We start from the raw sequence: 14235 nt of genomic DNA, 5'->3' as shown, positions 1-14235 counted from the left end.
CCCTAACATAATTCCGTAGCTCGCTATCTTATATATTTTGCTCACTGCGAGCAACATTATTATTATATCTAGTGACTTCTAACAGACCCATATACAGCGATGACTTGTCCTTTTATGTGGTCTCGTGAGGTTTCCGTAAACGTTTATGACTTCAGATTCTTAGTAAAGGGGTCACTGTATTGAAAGCATTTTCTCATTTATATAGCAGTTAATGTAATAAATATTGATAAACCATAGATTTTTGCACATTGTTCAGCATATGAGTTTATTTCGCTGTTAAATGATTGTATGTTGTTAAACCATAGCTTTATGTGCACGATTTCAGAATAGTATTTTGCACATTAATTAGTTTCATGACCATTATAATGCATACAACTACAGTCATTGTTGCAGTACGTAATGCGTCTTGAAATAGTGCAGCAGTATTCTGCAGTGATTGGTGGGTATTTTTAAAGCAACAGGCTGTCGACCGAGTAAGATAATCGGGAAGAATACACAAGATAATTCAGGACGCTTACATTGTGAGGGATATGCAGAGATTCTGTAAGTAACAGTTTTCTTTTTTTATATATATATATAACACCACACACTGGTATAACCTATGTTCATAACTGGTTGAAATAACACCGAGTCAATTTCCTTTACAATCATCAGTCTAACAACGCAAATTCTAGACCAGGAAGTTGTTTACTGCCTCTTTTCTGACATAACTGGTGGTATTTGTCAGACAAAAAGGGGAACGTGTGCAGAACAATTTAGTGATATTGGTTGAGATCAAACGTGGCACATGTCCTTAAGGTGATGATCGTTTTAGTAGTGACTTAAGTGTAGACAGTATTGACTCGAAGAAGCATTCTGGTAAATTTATTTATTTTAATGACATTTTTGTTTGGGGAAACATGTTTATAATAATCATTTAGCATGTTATCGCGAATGATATCCTTGTATGTATTACATTTAATTTATTTTCTCAAAATGTATGATAAAAGTACCTAATACGCTTTCCGCACAAATTATTTCAACACCACCTACAACGCATGAACATTCAATCGATACATGCTGAAAACGAGGGAAGACTAACACGTAATCTTTCCTCATAGGTCCTGGGGTTGTGGAAGAATCCATTTCTGATACAAGACTGAGGGATTACTTTACCTGCCATAAGTAAGCAAACATCTTAAGAATAAAAAAAGATTGCATATATTAAAATATATGTTAAATATTTACTATTTATGCAAATAGCACACTATCTGACATTATTTAAATACATCCGTGGTGGCGCAACTCCCCACAAAGCAAAATGAAGACAGATACTATATGACCGAATGTAGCCGACTACGAAAAGTGATCATAGTTTGGTTTCTGGTTCGTCTGCACCATGCCTTGCGCCCCGAATACTTAGTCTGGTGAACGCCGACGCCATATTGTCATGTGATAAAAACAAAACCAAGTCCTTTTATTTCAAAACGTATACCTTTTTGCATTTATTTCCCTCGAACTTTGATATCTTATATTAAATGATTAAGGATGGTGTATTATAAATATAAAGTTATACACCTTATAATTTTATGTTTATGAAGTTCGTATCTTCTAACCCTTGTACTTCAAATAAATTAGGTCATATGGCTTTGAATGTGAAGCTGACAGTGTAAAATCTGTCTTGTAGGCTATGTAAGCATGTAACTAAGCCTCGAAAAGACGAACACCGCTTTTATATTAATGTTAGAATGAACAACTAAGCAGTGTGTGTGTGTGTGTGTGTGTGTGTGTGTGTAATTTGGATTTTCGACATAGCTTTTACAATTTTTCAGTCATATCGCTACGATGTCTGCAATGTGGCAGTTTATAGTGATGTCTAGCACTGGGACATCATACCGGAGACATGTACATTGATGTGCCACCCAGTCACATTATCCTGACACCAGGCCGACCAGTCCTAACACTAACCTGTTAATGCTGAGTGCCAAGCGAGGCAGCTGTTAGTACCATGTTTATGATTATTTTGGTATGACTCGGCCGGGCATCGAACCCGCGACCTCCCGCATCCGAGTCGGATGCTCTAACCAATAGGCCGTCGGAGCAGTCAACAACAATTAAGCAGGGAAATCTGCAAAATGTTAGGTGTGGAAAATATCAAGAATGTTTTATATGAGCATCGATGTATAGTTCATGCGTAAAAAAACAAAACAATTTATATACATTTACGCGTGCGTGTATCAAGCTAAGTGCGCGCACACACTCACGTATGCACACACAGAGTCCAGGGCCATCGAGATTTTTTAAAATATGTCTTTTACTTAAGGATAAGGAGACTTTCTACCAGCGGTTATGCCCGCAGTCAAACTGTTTGTATATTGTTGTTGTTGTAGGGTTCAACGCCATGTTTCAGCACAATATAGGCTATACATGGCGGCCACTATAACTGGTGCAGGAATAATCCTGGGAAACCCCGGGAAGAACCACCGACCCACGAGAAGCTACTGGCAAGCTTTCTCACGACCCACGTTAGCCTAGCCTGAAACTCGAACCTATTTGTTTATAATTTGATTTGAAAAATGCAGGAACTATTGTAGGCCTTGTCGCCGGTTTTGACGACCCACAGGCACGTATATAAATGCATATACATTTGTATTTATAAAATAAAAGAAGACATGTATATAGCATTCAACATCCAGCAAATGGACAAGGGCAGAGATGCACAAGACCGACTCCAAAAGGCTTCATCCTTCCAGTTTTTCTTTGAGCGACCGTTCTTATTACTTCTCTCTCTCTCTCTCTCTCTCTCTCTCGCACACACACACACACACACACACACACACACGCACGCACATGCACACACACATGCACACAAGAATGGTCACGAGCAAAAAATTGTACTATTCAGCACCAGGAACGATAATGAGCTAGATAATGGATAATGTAAGCAAGCAGTTGAAGTAGCAGTATTGAAATACCAAATACTTTCAGTGTTATTTTTTAAGCTAATTCAAAACTTTGGAGAGATGATACAAGAACTAAAGACAGAAAGAAAGAAATAGTGAAAAAGGATCAAACTTAACTCGCTGAAGGGAAACAAGGAAAACGTTTTTACACATTTAAATCTAAATGAAACAAAAATATATTCCTATAGAGACTCGAAATTCTGATTAAGATTTATTGATTTGCTAGCAGCAACCATGTACTTTACCTTATCACCACTTGAATACCTCAAAATCGCATTCGGCGATAGTGAGCTCGTTGTGGGGTTCTTCGTGTAAGATAAATTTTGTCCTGAAAATTATGTCCTCCTTGTTTAAAAAAAAAACAAAAAAACAACATAATACCTGTTTTCGCATTACAAGTCGAGTACATTCATAACACTGCAATATATCCCTTTTTATCAGTAAATAGTGTTTTCAGTAAGTACTGCAATCAGTTTGTTTGGGGTTGTTTCTTCGGCATGAGACCGAATTACATGGTCTTCAGCATACGACAATGTGAACTTGTGTTCTGGAGTAATTCATCAAATACTAGTAAAGATACACTGTATTATCATTTTTATCATCATTCCATTATCTTTTAGACCCCATTAATAATATAATACTTTAAGCTGTATAAATTAAAATAATACCATAAGCTGTTTTTTTTTGGGCGGGCCAGTCCTCCATGCGCCTCTTCTATTTTTAACTTACCTTAATCTCAATACTTAGAATGTCTTTGGCTGTGGCTTTGTACTGACCAATTGCCTTATAAGTTACAATCGTAGCAACGGCAGGATATTGTTGAATCTGTTTAATGCCAGAACTGTGTAATTTTGCTGATAGATGAGCTCCTTTCATCCTAACATTTGAAGGATCAGAATCCATTTGTCTTTACAGGACATTATAATATCAAAATCCATAAAAATCGGTTCAACATATGGTGTAATATTACGATTGCAGTTCTGACAAAACTTATGTTTTATAAAAACAAAAATCCAATAGAGTGCCACTTTATCAAAATATACCTAGTGCATATTCAAAAAGATTACAAGAAAATCAATGGATTTGCTATTGTATTTATTTTAATAATACCTTTGATACAATTAGTTTTATTCATTTCAGGCATCGACATAGGGATGACTTTATAAGAAAGGTTTCAATCCACTGATGCAGTTGAGTAACTAACACTTGAAAGGCTGAGACCCTTATGGTTATCTGCAGCGATCCTGTATGTATAAATGCATTGTGTTAGATGATTTATTATTGTTACAAGTATGCATCCTTGAAGTGTTGTCCCTTTATCAATATCTATCTACATTAATTTCCTTATACAACAATAAAGACACTAAATGAACCGTAGACTTTACACAGTGGAGTAAGACAGGACATGAAGTTTTAAGATAGCTACTGACCTAGTACTTGCTGCAAACTACTGACCTGGTGTTTACTGAAAACTGCAGACTTGGTGTGAAGACAATTAAGTAATAGATAATGCATACACAGGCGTAGACATTGTACTACATATAACAACTGGACGAATTCATTGCAAGTGTGCTACATGAAATGAGCCGCTCAATAGTAAGGAACACGCGCAACAATGTAAGTAAAGATATTCATAAAATATTGCTTTTACTGTGAAAAGTTTGCAAGATACAATGTTGGTGTAGAATGTAATATATTAATAATATATTACTGCAATATCGTGACTTTCTAGAATTCTTTAATTGTGCAGCGACAAAAGCTTTTCTTTACGCTGTTTATAACGTCTTGCATGAGAGACCTCTTATTTAGTATGGTGATTCTATTTTTTAATATTTTCCACAAGAAACGCTAGAGACCTATGTTAAGAGATTATCAAACTCAATCATATTGCACACAGCTAACCTAGTTATAAGTATCAAATTTGCCGAGATATATATGACTCATGAAAATAATGTTTATCTGTCAGGAAAAGCTTTGCATTCTGTTATGGTTTAGATTCAAGATACGTTATTGAAATTGTCCGGTTTAGGTACAGTGTTGAAGGTAAATAGCCTTCATTTCAGCCATGTTGCAAATGTATGCTGTTCACCAAAAAATAGATCATGAAGGCATTAAGTGGACTGAACTGAGCTGGTAATAAGTGTAATGTTATTTGTTATTGAAGAATAACTGCAGAAGGCGTTCTATAGTATTTATTATATACAAGACATCAATACAGCTTGGAAGGGGAGTAAAGTCTGCCCTGAGTGTCTATTTCCCATGGAACTTAAACCCTAGTGAATGTATAACATAAACCAGCTGTTGGTGTGTATCAGTTCTAGTGCAGTGTGGATTTGTTGTTGTTGTTGTAGGGTTTAACGCCATTTTTCAGCACACGATAGGCTATACATGGCGGCCAGTATTAATGGTGGAGGAAGAACCCGGGAAAACCCCGGAAAGAACCACCGACCCACGAGAAGCTACTGGCAAGCTTTCTCACATACCCACATTAAGCTGAATCCGTGACTCGAACCCACGCAGACAGAGGTGAGATGGCAGTGATCCGTAACGGAGAGCGCTTTAGACCACTCGGCCACTCGGGGCCCCTAGTGCAGTGTGGAATGTCTGATTACTTTTACTGTCAAGTGATGTTTCAAAGCTAATTAGATTAAGGCTTACACTACATCTCCCTTCCTGAGAAGTTTACATTAAAACGAAACGTGATCTGATGACCGCATTTCTAAACAAGCTACATCAGCTTAATTTATTTTACAAGTTCCGTCTCTCATGTGGTTTCGACAATCTTCTCGAACGTGTGAAATATCCGTTTTGACTGGTTGGCACTGCTTTGCTTTCATCTGAGTCAGTCAAAGTATCAGGGTCTGAAGCAGTCACTTTTAGAGGCTCCGATAATGTGGTAGGCATGGGAACTAAATTTCTCCTATTACGCCGTATCTCTCCCTCGTCAGTTACTACCATGTATGAACGAGGTGTATATGCCTCAGATTTAATTATCCCTGAAGAAAAATGATCTTTAATCCATACTTTATTCCCTACCTGAAGTTTTTTCATATTTCGGACGCGATGTCGACGATCATAATTTCTCTTTTGAGTTTGCTTTTGATAGTTTTCCGATTTCTTCAGTTTCATTAAATCTGGCCATTTCGGCTCTAAGTTGTTTGGTGCCATTGGCAAAGTAGTTTTTAATTTTCTTCCCATCAGTAATTCAGCAAGGCTGTATCCATTTGGTAATGGTGTTGCGCGATATGTCAAAAGAGCTATGTAAGGATCGTTTGCTTTTTTAAGCATTCTTTTAATTGTCTGAACAGCCCTTTCGGCGAGACCATTGCTCTGTGGATATTTTGGACTGCTTGTAATATGCCTGAATCCATAACTTTTTGCAAAATCTTTGAGTATTGCGGATGTATATTGCGGACCATTATCTGAAACTAAAACTTCTGGTATACCGTGTCGCGCAAAGATTGATTTGAGATGATTGACAATTGCTTTCGAACCTGTGCCTTGCATTTTTGCTATTTCGATGTATCGTGAGAAATAATCAATCACCAAGAGATATGTTTGACCATTCAGTTCAAACAAGTCTGAAGCGACTCTTTGCCAAGGTCGACTTGGAAATTCATTTGGTATCATTGGTTCAGCTTGATCTCGTGAGTTTTCGATGTAATTTTGGCAAGACTTTACCAAGTGCTCTAGCTGAGTACTTAGTCCTTTCCACCAAACTGACGTTTTGGCACGTTCTCGGCATTTAACTATGCCTTGGTGACCATCGTGAATTCTCTCTAGGATTTCTCTTTGAAGTGATTCTGGTACGACAAGGCGTGTACCTTTCATTAAAAGACCATTTTGAACTGTAAATTCACCTCTATCTGCCCAGTACGATTGAAGTTTTCCGTCAATAGCGGATTTCTCTGGCCACCCCGTTTCACAGAATTGTACAAGTTGTTTGCAAATCGAATCATTTCGATATTCAGACTTTATTTGTTCAAGTCGGGTATTTGATGCAGGCAAATTGCTAACTACGAAATCAACATAGGCGTTAGTTTCAGCCTGAAATTCTCTGTCACTCTCAGAGTGATAACTTAAAGGTGCTCTGGATAGAGCATCAGCAGTTAATAGATTTTTGCCAGCAACATGAACTATACAAAAGTTGAATCTCATCAAACGCATTCTAAAGCGTTGAATTCTAGGGGGTAAATCTCCCAAGATTTTTGTGCTCATTAGTGGTACTAATGGCTTATGGTCAGTTTCAAGTTTGAATTGTGACCCAATTAAATAGCTACTGAAGCGTTCACAAGCCCAAGTGATTGCAAGGACCTCTTTTTCTATTTGAGCATAGCGTTGCTCAGTTTCTGACATACCTCGTGATGCGAACGCCACCGGTCTCAGAGTGCTTCCGTGCTTCTGCCGTAGCACAGCACCTAGTCCAAATGAAGATGCATCTGCAGATACAACTATTTCTCTATTTGGATCATAGTGTGCTAAAGTTGGTGAAGATATCATTTCTTGCTTGATGTCTCTAAAAGCTTGTTCTTGATCTGGACCCCAAGTCCACGAGTTTTTACCTTTCAAAAGCTCACGTAATGGTTTTGATTTTTCTGCCAAATTTGGACTAAATTTGCCAAGCTGATTTGCCATACCGAGAAATCGTCGTATATCTGTTACGCATTTCGGTGTTTCCATTTCCGTTATAGCTTTGGCTTTTTCTGGATCAGGTCGGCAACCATTTTCGTCAACAACATGCCCAAGAAACCTTATTGATGGTCTCGAAAATTCACACTTTTCAGCGTTCAAAGTGTTTCCGGCCTTTTGAATTGATTTCATTACCATTTCTAGTCTTTCGTCACGCTGTTTCTGCGTTTCCCCAAAGACAAGAACATCGTCCATGTGACAGAGTGTTCCGTCAAGTCGCTCCAGCGTTTCTGACATCCTTTTCTGAAAAAATTCAGGCGCAGAACTGATTCCGAATGGAAGGCGATTAAAATAAAACCTTCCAAAGGGAGTAATGAAAGTTGTAAGGCGGCGTGAATCTTCTGACAGGTTTATCTGCCAAAAGCCTGAGTTTGCATCAAGTTTGGTGAAAAACTTTGCACCTGCTAGTTTTGCAAGGGATTCTTCAACTGATGGTAGTGGGTGGTTTTCTCTTTTAACCGATTCATTCAGTTTTGTTAGATCCACGCAAATTCGTACCGTACCGTTTGGTTTCGGAACAACAACCATTGCCGCGCACCACTCGGTGGGCTCATCTACTTTTGAAATAACACCTATTTTTTCCATTCTATCCAACTCCTCTTGAACTTTATTCAATAAAGGGATAGGAACCTTTCTTGGGGTAGATAAGGCATAAGGTTTGGCATTTTTGTCCAGAGTTATGTTATAGAACCATTTTGTTTTCCCTAGACCTTTAAACAAATTTGGAAATTTCTCGCGATAATCCCTATCTAAATGTATGGATTTATCGTGAATTTTGCTTGCATTTTGTGAGTTTTTATCTGAGGCATTTACTGAGGATATATTTACCTGTTCAATTATCTTGAGAGCCTGAATCGCGGGCCTGCCCAAGAGTGCCTGATTCAGTCCCTTTACAACAAATATGTCTTGTACACTGAATGCATCGGTTGGTTCAAGTCCACATGTGAATTTTCCAAGCACTTTAAGTTCAAAGTTTCCAGGTCCATACAGTTTTCGATCAGACTTTGATAGTTTTTGGTCTCCAATTTTTCTTAAATCTCTCTCAGGAATTACAGTCACATCAGCTCCAGTATCAATCTTGAATACAAGTGAAGTGTTGTTTAATCTCACACGCGTTATCCACGGCTGACCCTTCTTCGTGCTAATAGTCCCTAGAAATCCAGATTCCTCTCTAGATTCTATTGTGCGAACTGTTGACTTTGACAAACAGCATTTTGCATAGTGTCCTCTTTTCTTACACTTGTAGCATTCTGCTTCTTTTGCTGGACATTGGTCTCGAGAATGATTAATTTTCTTTCCACATCTCATGCATCCTTTTCTGCTGACATTATTTTGCTGAACATTTGGGATTTTATGTTTCTGTTTCCCATATTTCAGTGAAGACGATTTTACTGCATCCATTTCAGACATTCGTTCTCCACTTGCTCGTATCGTTGTTTGTTGCTTTTTCACAGCTTCATTTTGTCGAGCTTGACTAACGGCTGACTCTAGAGTTAGATTTGCATCTAATTGCAATTTTTCTGACAGCTTTGAATCTCGCAGTCCAACTACAAGTCGATCTCTGATCATTTCATCATGTAGTGGCCCGAAATTACAATTATCTGCTAACACATAGATAGCTGTAACAAAACTGTCCACTGTTTCTCCCTCTTCCTGTTTTCTTTGATTAAATTTTGCCCTTTCAAAAATTACATTCCTCTTTGGAATGAAATATAGCATGAATCTATCTGTCACGGGCTTCCACTTCTTTTGATTTTCCTCTGTCAGGTTGAACGAAGACAAAATGTCATCAGCCTCACTTCCCATGGAATAAATCAAGGTATTCACTTGAATTTCTTTCTCTTTTTCACTAAGTCCAGACGCTTGCCGAAAGCGTTCAAAGCGCTGAAACCACTTTTCCCAAGTTTCAGGTCTCGAAAAGTCAAATTTGTCCGGATTTGTAAATTGAAATGAAGCCATTTTCAACTCTGATAATTTCGATCCTGTGTTTTTACCGCTGCCACCATGTAATGTTATTTGTTATTGAAGAATAACTGCAGAAGACGTTCTATAGTATTTATTATATACAAGACATCAATACAGCTTGGAAGGGGAGTAAAGTCTGCCCTGAGTGTCTATTTCCCATGGAACTTAAACCCTAGTGAATGTATAACATAAACCAGCTGTTGGTGTGTATCAGTTCTAGTGCAGTGTGGAATGTCTGATTACTTTTACTGTCAAGTGATGTTTCAAAGCTAATTAGATTAAGGCTTACACTACAATAAGCAAATTGTATTGGCCCCAAATCTTGGAATTGACAGTAAAAAACTGCAACATTTTCTCGTTTATAATTAATAGAGAAAGACATTCAATAAAGATATATATAGACACCAGGTTGAGAGGTAACCAAAACTGATCTTTTCTATAATACAAATTCCTATTTATGTGAACTTTATCAAAGCGAATAACAAATGAGCACATTATATATATGACCCATTCAGAGAAATAAAAACAAGCATTTGTAGTTCTATTTATAATAAAGCCCTAAATAAAATTATTTCGCACGAAACGAGCGAATGATGAACGTTTAGAAAATGTCGATATTTTTAATCCATTAGTTGAATAGAGTGGCCAGCACACCGAGTTTCCTCTGACCCTTGCCAATCCATGATTGATAGTTGGAAATGTATGTTGGTGTGTAGGGTCAGAGTTCACTGCCTTTCAAAAGGTTGGAATTCGCCGACACCATTTAGTATTGGCCTAGGGTTGCGGCTTTCTAGCCTGCCTATCAAACTTGAACGACTTTTCATCGAGATATACCTGCATGAAATTGATAGGACTATGATTTATTTTCTAAACAATTGTTAGCAAAGCAATCACCATCGCTGACAGAAGAGACGAAAGTACATCGTTACTGAAATTTTACCTGGATCTCGCTATTTGCATTCAGAGTCACATGACTATGCAAATCTCGCAACCTACATGTCAATGACATCCGAGCTCAAATAGCTAAAGAGAAGGAGATATAAATCCCAAGCTAAAAGGGCGCATTTATGGATGGTGAGAGTGATATTATGGATGGTATAGTTGATGTAATAGATAGTAATTTTATGGTGTAAGGGATAGTCTATATTGTGAAATTTCAGCTTCATCGTTTACATTCTAAGTTAATATAGGACGTTCGGAGTTTTTTTTTGTGTGTGTGTGTGTGTGTGTGTGTGTTTGCGAGTGTGTGTGTGTTGGTCTTTTTTGTTGCTATAAAGGTTCCTTTGTCCCTCTCAAATTCATTTCACCTACCTACCTACAGCAGCGCGTATTCAGTTCATCCACTTGCAACACCGTTACTCAGTAGCCGTCCGATTGAGGTCAGCCATTTGCAACACTGTTGTCATTTTTACCCTAGTGTAGAGTACAGTGACGTCATTGAAGCTAGAATTGTTGAGGCAATAAATATAGACTTGGGCTTTTCCCTAGGTATTCCACAGGATGTAGCTAAACATATATACTATGGGTTTTAAACAGGATCGTCACACAACTTGAGGCTATACATATAAGTTGGGTTTTCCATAGGATTTTACTACATAGTATGACTAAAAAATTCTAGGTTTTTCCAAGTCTGACTATAAATAGATAATAGGTTTTCTGTTAAATGAACTTTCATGCAAGTTGTGACTATAAATATATATTAACGTTTTTCAACATAGTAATATTTGGTAGTGTAAGAGATAGTCTATTTTGTGAGATTTAATCACATTTTAAGTTAACAGAGGGCGTGTTGGATAGTGAGTATGATATGGTGGATGATATAGTTGGTGTAATGGACAGTAGTTTTGTGGTGTAAGGGATATATATTTTGTGAGAGTTCCTTTCCTTCTCTTATATTCTAAGCGAACACAAGACATTTAGGACAGTGCGTATGATGTAGTAGGATGGTGTATTGGGTGTGATGGATAATATATTTTGTAATGTAAGAGATAGTATAATTTGTGAGATTTTATCTCCTCTTACATTTTAAGCTAACATATGGGGTTTGGATAGTGAATATGATATAATGGATTGTATAGCTGATGTAATGAATATTATTTTTTGTGGTGTAAGGAATATTATTTTTAAATGAGATTTCACCTTCTTCCTTTACATTCTGAGCTAAAACACAAGACTTTTGGGATAGCGTGTTTAGGGGGTTTTGAATGGTATAATTAATGTAATGAATAGTGTTGTTTTTGTGGTGTAAAGGATAGTCTATTGTGTGAGATTTCATCTTTATGTTTACATTCTAAGCTAACACAAAATGTTGAAATGTGTGTGTATTGGTCTTAGTTTGGCTCTATAAATCTCCCTTTGTCCATATCTAATTCATTTTACCTACCTACCTACCTGCCTACCCACCTACATACTTACCTACCTACAATAGTGAGTATTGAGATCAGCCGCTTGCAACACTGTTGCCATTTTTCCCCTAGTGTCCAGTACAGTGACGTCATTGAAGCTAGAAATTTCGAGGCTATAAATATAGACTTGGTTTTTTCCCTAGGAATTACAGCAGGGTGTAGCTATAAATAGATACTAGGGTTTTTAAACAGGATCGTCACACTAGTTGAGGCTATAAATATATACTAGGTTTATCCATTTGAGTCTAAACAATTAACCTAATGTTCAGCGATGTGTTTATTAGTCTCCTTTAAGTTCTGGGAGAATTTCGTAATTTTAGCCTTACGTTTAGTCAGATCCATTTAGCGTATGGTCTTTTCCTTGATTATAGCTGTTTATAGCATCATTATAATTATGCAAATTTAGTTTAGTAGCCCACCCATGTTAAATTTCCCCATGTTCCTATAGTAGCCCGCCCATGTTAAATTTACCCTTGTCCGTATAGTATGTTTGTGTGATAGATTTGTGTCGATAAAGCTATGTATGTTTATGTCTATGTCTCTAACTACGTTTCTGACCCTGTCTCTATGTATATGTTTATATTTGTCCTTTGTGCCTAGATTAGCGTATATTCAGGTTACCCCTTACAATACTGTTCGTAATTACTCCGTTCGATTTATGTCAGCCACTTGGAACGTATTTCAAAAGTGTATTCATAAAAACATAACTTCTTTTTTGTATGACCAGGGTTCTATTGTATGATTTTGAAATTTCAAATTTAATTACAGTGAATTGCAGTCACCAACCTTTCACTGACGTTCTCGGGTGGCAGAGTGGTCTATAGACTGGTAAGTAGTTTTCCGGCTCATGTTTTATCCGATATTATTGTAGGTGCAGGTGGAGACCAATAGTGCGAGGCAAAATTTGTCCTGGAGCGTCAGAAATATAAAATGTGGACTCGTGCGTGGAAGGCAGCATCACCCCTGTGTAAGGGTAACGTGTGGAAACCATCCGGTCGCCGAAGAATATATCACTAGGAGCTAGTTAAGACTTGGGATGAGTTATTGTCATTTTTGCCTTGGGGTGATGCCGCCTTCCATGAAATCGTCAGTAGTTTAAAATTTGAGGCCAATACTCGATGGATACACATGTGTTCTGTTGTGACAGGGATTAATACTAAAATGTGACTGTTGCGGAGGATTTAATGTTAATCTAAGAGGGATTTTACTTACCTTACGTGTACAGTTATTCGTCAAAATAAGTTGATTAATGACTAGCGGCCGAAAGTCTGAAAAAGCAGGAGGCTGCAAATGCAGAACTGATAGTGCAAAGCACCGTTGGTGGCCACCGCCAGTAACGCCAGAAAGAAAAGGATGAGAACTAGTTATTGTCTAAGTGGTAAACCGGTCTTAGTTGCTCTCCTTTACAAATCACTGTCATCTTACCTAAGTCTCACCTCTGCCAACACTGGCATGTAAGAAAACTTTGATGTTAAAAAATGATTTCAGCTATTTGTCAGTTTCTTACAATTCATTATACACGTAAACTTACATATACTAATTAAAAAACACCAAACATGCATTTAAAACAGCTGATCATGGGTCCAACCAGATTCTGAGATAAAGTTTAAATTTCATTAAAAAATAATTGCGTTCTTTATGTTAAAACACAGCCAAGCATTTAATGTATGAATGTTAAATTTGGAATTTTACTGAGATCAGTTACTTCATTTCTCAATCAACGTATTTCTAGCCTGATTTTGAGAAGTTTAAAATTATATCAAACATAACGTCTTTTATGTTGCAACATGGAATGGGTGTTTATTTATGATTTTAAATATTATTAAAGTAATTTAACTCTTTTCTCGAGCGATATCAGTGTTCTGCCAAGAAATAGCACCAGTGGGGCAAATGGGTCCCAAGAGCGTACAAAAATAGGCCATTTACAAAAATGTTTGGGAAACAATATAACTGTCATTTTTGCATATATTTTAATGTTTAAGTACATATGCTTGTAACAAAGTTCACACAAGCACGAGGCATCTCCGCTCACGTTGGCTAATCAGAAATGCGTCCCTTTGCAAAATCAAACACTGAAAATAAGACAGCACGACTCTAAATGATTTATAGAGCTGATTAATGCAATTTCTTCAGCAGAGTGATGTAAGATTAGTTATGATATCATCATCCATGACTTGATGCAATTCATATGTGTGACGCACTACTAACTTCAGATTGCGTCATTCATTGTTTTG

The 14235-nt window shown here is 37.3% G+C and overlaps 1 protein-coding gene across 9 annotated transcripts in view; it reads left to right on the top strand.

Annotated features, from left to right (window-relative positions):
• Positions 1–333: 333 nt before the first annotated feature.
• LOC149797357 (guanylate-binding protein 7-like) overlaps positions 334–14235 on the top strand; it is a 103441-nt gene continuing 89539 nt past the window's right edge. Inside the window, exons 1-4 of one of the 9 annotated variants that reach the window (XM_089962121.1) lie at positions 334–543; positions 1101–1164; positions 4083–4188; positions 12770–12829. The gene's annotated coding sequence lies outside the window, so the exon portion shown is untranslated. Of the gene's footprint in view, positions 544–754; positions 859–1100; positions 1165–4082; positions 4560–12769; positions 12830–14235 lie in introns of those variants that run through there. The other 8 variants (XM_089962117.1, XM_089962123.1, XM_089962118.1 and 5 more) reach the window with 8 other exon arrangements.

Source organism: Sinohyriopsis cumingii, chromosome 6 (genome assembly GCF_028554795.1).
Source record: "Sinohyriopsis cumingii isolate HCF-2022 chromosome 6, ASM2855479v2, whole genome shotgun sequence".
Lineage (NCBI taxonomy): Eukaryota > Metazoa > Mollusca > Bivalvia > Unionida > Unionidae > Sinohyriopsis > Sinohyriopsis cumingii.
This window is presented reverse-complemented; position numbering and strand designations above follow the sequence as displayed.